The 6,739-nt window shown below is 45.2% G+C and overlaps 1 long non-coding RNA gene across 1 annotated transcript; it reads right to left on the bottom strand.

Annotated features, from left to right (window-relative positions):
* Positions 1–1,494: 1,494 nt before the first annotated feature.
* LOC131383850 (uncharacterized) lies at positions 1,495–3,308 on the bottom strand. The gene is made up of 3 exons (XR_009214231.1): positions 3,212–3,308; positions 2,311–2,783; positions 1,495–1,516 (listed from the first exon to the last, which is right to left on the bottom strand). It is a non-coding gene; the product is annotated as an uncharacterized LOC131383850 (long non-coding RNA).
* Between the last annotated feature and the right edge of the window lie 3,431 nt (positions 3,309–6,739).

Here is a 6,739-nt window from a genome sequence, read left to right as displayed (position 1 = left end):
GATGGTCTGCCCTGAGCAGTGAAAAATGTCGGGGGAGTGAGCAACAGCAAAAGCCTGTGTCCTTTCTCTCATTCCATCCCGGAGTTGAGAATGACTGCAGAATGAGCAACTATCCAGGATACAGGATATACTTGTCAAAGTGAGAAAGGTACCTATAGGCCATTTGGAATGACTCATGAGATTCCTACCTGATAAAGGAATGTCTCCGCCCTTCCTGGATATGTATTAGGGGATGCCTAACTCTAGAAAACCCTCCTCGAATGCCACAGATGGCAAACTCCAGGCTGTGTGTGTTTCCCAAGTAGGGAAAACCAAGGATATAGAAGGCGAGCTGCATTCTAAAATGATACTGAGACACATGTTTTCAAGTGCAGATTCTGGATTAAAATAGTATTAAATGAAATAAGCAGGAGGCTATTGGCTTGAGGCTAAGTCTGTACTTTGAGTCTCTAATTAACAAACTGCAACCTAGTTTAGTAAGTAAACAAATTGGAAATCTAATATGAGCATAACAGTGGAGTCTCAGCCAATCACAAGCAGCCATGCTTTAGCCAATCACAGGAAGCTGATTGATCAGACCATGTCCAAACAAGACTAATGCTGAGATGTAACCAGTAAAGCTCTTTCTGTCCTTTACTTCCTGTTCTGTTCATAAATACTGCCCACAGTGCAGAGTGAAGTTCTCTGAATCTCTTCTAGTTGAGTGCTGCCCAATTCATGGATCATTCTTTGCCTCCAAAAACTCTGTTAAATTTAATTTATCAAAAGCTTTTCTTTTAAAAATGTCTGTTGGCTGGGCGCAGTGGCTCACGCCTGTAATCTCAGCAGTTTGGAGGCTGAGGTGGGCGGATAATGAGGTCAGGAGATCAAGACCATCCTAGCCAGCATGGTGAAACCCGTCTCTACTAAAAATACAAAAAAATTAGGCAGGTGTGGTGGCACACACCTGTAGTCCCAGCTGTTCGGGAGGCTGAGGCAGGAGAATTGCTTGAACCTGGGAGGTGGAGGCTGCAGTGAGCTGAGATCACACCACTGCACTGCAGCCTGGTGACAGTGAGACTCTGTCTCAACAAACAAACAAACAAACAAACAAAAAAGCTGTTGACTCTGGCGAGACTGTTCTTAAGAGTGTGGCCACTTGTCTGCTCTTCCTGAAACTCCATGACTGATGATGCTTTTCATGGCCCCTCCTTGGCTGGAAGCTCTGGGCCCTTGATGAGTAACCATAAGTCACATTTCCATAGCAGTTTGTAGTTCTAGAAGCGCTTTCTCATATTTACTGGGCAGTGTTAAGTGCAGATAATGGAGATCACTTAAGTAGTTTAAGCAGAAAAGGACTGATATAAGGAATTAGGTACTTACAACATGGCTGGAAGGGCTGGAGGAGCAGGCTTCCGCATGGGCCTCCAGGATGATTCCCACAGCTGTGTTCCAGAACTGGCCTGCCATGACAGCATCTGCCTCTGCCACAATCAGGAAGCCACTGCCAGAAATGTTGGGTCCAAGAATGCATTACCTATGTTTTGAGTTGGAGATCAGTGCTGTTGTCTCCATAGCCATGTGACTGCAGCTCTGATCTATACTAGCAGAATGCATACTTCATCCCTGCCCCTCTCCCTTTCAGCTATCTACATTTCAGCCCTGTTCAAGGATATTTGATTGGTAGAACCCAAATCACCTAGGAGACGTAGTTGCAAGGGAGTATGGAAACTAGGTTTTAGCTTGCTAGTCTCTTCAGTACAGGAAGGTACACTAGAAAGCTGGAATAGACACACATTCTGCATCTGCCATCCCATAGATACCTCACTTAATATTTGCAGAAAATCTAGAGAGCGACAGGAGAGGTGTTAGCCTCATTCAGCACATGAATAAAGAGGGGAGTAATGAGACTAGAAGAGAATGGCAGGGAGACGGAAAGACCCAGACTGTTGCTTTGAGCAAATGATATTCGTGTTGGGGGTTGAAGAGTGTTAGGGGTTAAACTAGATGAAGGGCTGAGCAGGAACAATATTCTAGGCAGGAGGAATGCTTGCACGTAAAGGTGCTGAGACTGGAGGGAACATGATACAGTCATGGAACTGAAAGACAAAGGGGGCGTGACTGTAGAGGGGGCAAAGTGGCTGCAAAATGAGGCTAGAGAAGCACCAGAGAGAGAAAGGCAAGCCCCATTAAGAATTTGGTCTTTTTCCTAGAGCAATGGGAAGGCATTCAAAGGTTTATAGATGGGAAAGCTGTGTATGGGACTCGATCATGTTTGCACTACAGGGTCACTGGCTGTTCTGTGTCTCCTGATTCCATGCATGTACTCACCATAGTCCACAATTTGTCACCAAACGGTCACTCTCCTGTATTACTAAAGTGGTTTCATTTTTGCATCATTCCCACTTCTTTACTCCAAGCAACAGGAGGAAAAAACAACAGCAAGAGGAGGTCTACAAATCTGGGAAGGTATAAATAGGAGTTTTTGCATTTGTATAAATAAAAGCCTCTGAAGGAAACTATTAATTTCCTCTGTAGCTGCTTTGGAATGTTAGTGAGGGCATTTGGTGCGAACTGTTTGAAAATGCTTCTACATATTGTTCTGTGGGTGGAGATCAACGAGGTATGGAAATGAATCAGCAAGCAGGGCCTCTGATGGTGCTTCTGGTCCTGCAAAAATTGACTGGTTGCTGGGCTGCCTCGGCTCTCCACCGTGAGGGACAGGTGCTGTTTCAGCTTGGTGGAGTGGCTTCTCTCCTCCTGCCAGTCAGCAACCCAGGGGCTTGGGAACATATGGTTGAGGCCTGTTTCAAAGAGATAAAAAATCAGAAATTTTAAAAACCTGTCAGATGTACAACTTTACTCCGAAAAGGTCGCAGCTTTTTGAAGGAACCTGCCCCTGAGAGTCTCAGGACTCAGCTTCCACCTGAAGCTAGCCAACTCTGCTAGCACCTTCTTCACCAAGTATGAACGCAGTGTATGAACATGGTATCCGGCACAGTTTCACCTAGCTGGGGACCTAGGCTCTGAGTCCTAGCTTCCTAACCAGGCTGTGAGCGCTTTGAAGGAAGGGCTCACTCCATTTATATCTTCATATTCCTTAAACACCTAGGTCAGTGGATTCATAGTCTGAGCTCAGAATATTCACTAATCCCGAGACTGTTGGCTTTCTGTGGTCATGGTTGCCATGGGGTGGGGCGTCCACGGACCCCAGGCTAAGCACTTTGCTTACGCTAAGTTCCCAACAGTGCTGCTCAGCAGTGAACCTCTTTCTGATTCTCTCGAGCCTATACACTGAGGGGTTGTCCACACTGCCCCTGAGAGCAGTGGGCAGGTACAGGAAGTGTGCTTTGTGAGGTCACCCGTGGGGACAGTGAGTGGAAGCAGCTGCCGTCCTCATGGGCCGCCAGCCTCCCGCTTCCTGCAGAGGCGCCCAGAACTGGAGCTGGTCTGCGCATGCACTGGGAGGCACGATATGAACAACCGCAGAAATGCCGGCCAACTATGCCAGTTCCCAGAGCCCAGCGTTCTCCCCGCTCCTCTTTCATTGGTTTCCCAGGAAAGCTGCTGAGGGCGGGAGCCCCAGATGCACAGTTTGGCTCATAAGCGGGCTGCCTTTCACATCCACCAGTACCCACCCAGGGAGAGCACTGGATTGTGGCAAATGGGAGCTCTTTGTGTGAGCAACCAAGGTGTGTTGGGTTTGGTGCCCCAAGGCAAACTTCTTTGCTCAATTGAAACAGCCCCTGGTCATCTCTGCTTCTCTATCTATAGCCACCCTGTGAGAATAAAAACTCCAGAGAGTACTTGCTATTTATATTTAGGGAATTCTAAAAGAAATGTACAGGAAGCCAAAGGATTATCCGTGTTTGTCCTTAGAAAAAGAGATAACAATGAAATTTTTAAAACCCTAAAAGATTAATGAAATAAACCATTATAGATAGATACAGCAGTCAAATTCAAAGAAACAGACAATAGTGGTTACCAGGGTCTGGGGGAGAGGGGAATGGGGAGCTATTATTTAATGAATATGAACTTTGAGTTTGAGAAGATGAAAAATTTCTGAAGATGGATGGTGGTGATGTTTGCACAGCAGTGTGAATGGACTTAATGCTGCTGAACTATACACTTAAAAACAGTTAAAATAGTAAATTGTATGTTGTGTATATTTTGCCATAATAAAAAATTTTTCAGAAACCATTATGAACAGAGCATTGTCTCAATGAGGAGACACTAAGCTTGTTGCTTTTATCTTGGGTGCTGTCTGTGTATGTGTATTTATATTAAAAGTAACCAGTTTCCTGAAAACACAAAACCCATTCCTGGCCAACAGGCTCTTTTCCTGTGCTTTTGTGCATTCTGAAGCTGTCTCCATAGTGTGTTGGTCAGGAAGTGGGTGACTCATGGGGCCTTTATGACAGACCCTTGAGTCACACACACACACAGACGCACACCACACACACACACACACACACACACGTGAGTCACCCCTACAGGCTTCTAGGACAGGCAGGGATTTAGATGCCAGAGTGATGTGCCGGAGGCATGGTGGGAGGCAGCCTGGGGCCCGTTGCCAGGCGCATTCCTGGGGAGGCTCTCCCATGGTTTAGTAATAAATGGAAGCTGTGGCCACAGCCCCCAACTCCAGGCCCAGCAATAGCTGTTTCTCTGGCTTTTTAAGGACAACCTGAATGGTGGCAGGATGGGAGAGCAGCTGGTATTGGAAACGCCCAGTGGCCCCTGGGCTGCTGTGAGTGGCACCTGTTTCAGGAGCCTCTCCACACCCTGGCCATGTGAGTGGCACTGGGTGTAGGCCTCTGAATCTGCTGGTGTGTGGTGGCAAGAGCAGGTCAATCACAGGGTGGTCTTACTTCTTCCTGGGGGTTGTGAATCGGGTTGGGAGCCACCCGATATATATGAATATATTGTTCTTATATTATATGAACAAATGGAGGACTGATCTAGACCTTAGGAGACCTGGTTTAGACTTTGATCTGCCACTAGCTTGTTTTGTTACCATGGTGAATCACATAAACTCTGGCCTTGGGTTCCTTGTCTTTAAAGTGAGGGAGTTGGGCTAGATCAGGATTGGCTGGCACACAGCTCCTGTGCCACCCGTCCCTCCAGTTCCTGAGGCAACAATGTTCACTGCCCTCTGAGCCCACACGGCAGCTCCTGGTCCTTCTTAGACGGCCTTCTGTTTCTATTCTCAGTTGGAGTTAGCATCGGAAATGACACCTATTTGCTATCCTAAAAGCTGAGGTGTTGGTTTTCAACCTTGCCTATAAATTAGAATCACTGAAGAGCTTTTACCAAACACAGGTGTCTGAATCCTACCCATATGGATTCTGATTTAATTATTCTGGGATGAGACCCAGGCATTGATAAATTTTAAAAGCTCTCTAGGTGATTCCAGTGTGTAGCCAGGAATGAGGGCCACTGGACGAGATGACCACTACAGGGGCCTAAAAGTCAATCACTTTGTGATCAGCTGTTGGCATGAAGATGACAGGAATGATTGGGCTGGTTGAGCCGAGCTCTGCTGGCAAGAACATTAGGGGATCAGGAGACCTGGTTCTCATTTCTAGTTTGCATTCCTAATTTGCTCGTGATTTTGGGTGAGTTATTTATTCTTTTTAGCTTTAGTTGCCATATGTATAAACTGGGAGTAATAATCTCTTGAGCTTCCTACCTCACCATATTCTTAAGAGGAAGAAAGAAGTGTTAATAGATGTATAAGAGAAAAGTGCTACAGAAAGTGCTACGTAAATTATTCCATTTTTATAACCCACATACCCCAAAATACTCTTCTAAAATTTGAAATATAAAAGTTTGAATCCATCCCTTGTGGGGAATTATGAAGATTCAGTGAGGTGGCATATATGACAGTCCCTAGCACAATGCCTGGTAGGTGTGCAAGCAATGCTTGTTTGAATGAACATTTTGATGGAGGTTACTGAAACAACAAATCACAAATAGAGTTCTGTGTGCCTTCAAAGGAAGAGGAAGCTCATTTCTGAGGCTGTTTTGTTAGAACTGGTCTTTTATTTGAGTTTTCTAATGTAAAAAATTATGCATGTAATGCCTGAAATATTCTCAGTATGAAATATTCAGGCTAGGCACAGTGGCTCATGCACTTTGGGAGGCTGAGGCAGGCAGATCTTCTGAGCTCAGGAGTTCAAGACTAGCCTGGGCAACATGGCCAAACCCTGTTTCTACAAAAAATTAGCTGGGTGTGATGGTGCATGCCTGTAGTCCCAGCTACTCAGGAGGCTGAGCTGGAAAGATTGCTTGAGCTGCCCAGGAGGTGGATATTGCAGTGAGCCACGACTGCACCACTGTACTGCAGCCTGGGCAACAGAGTGAGACCCTGTCTGAAAAAAAAAATCAAATGATAAATAAAAAGGGCAAAATTTGAAAGCCCTCTTAACCTCCTCCACCCCACCACTCCCCTCTCCAGAAGCAATCACTGATGGTGACTGAAGTGTATCTGTTCAAGCTCTATATGTTTACAATACACAGCCCCATATTAAATTTTTTTAGAAATGGGATCATATATGTTATTCTGCATTTTGCTTAACAATATGTTTTAGGGCTCTTTCCATGATCTCTGGCAAGTTACTTAATCCTTCATGCCTTAGTTTCCTCATCTGTAAATGGGGATAATAATATAAGATCATTATAACGATTATATTAGTTAATATTTGTAAAGTGCTTAAAATAATGACTACCACTATTCCATGGTTAAGCTCACAATAAC

Source organism: Hylobates moloch, unplaced genomic scaffold (assembly GCF_009828535.3).
Source record: "Hylobates moloch isolate HMO894 unplaced genomic scaffold, HMol_V3 SCAFFOLD_1, whole genome shotgun sequence".
Classification (NCBI taxonomy): Eukaryota; Metazoa; Chordata; class Mammalia; order Primates; family Hylobatidae; genus Hylobates; species Hylobates moloch.
Note: the sequence above shows the minus strand (reverse complement) of the source record. Positions and strands in the feature narration are given on the sequence as shown.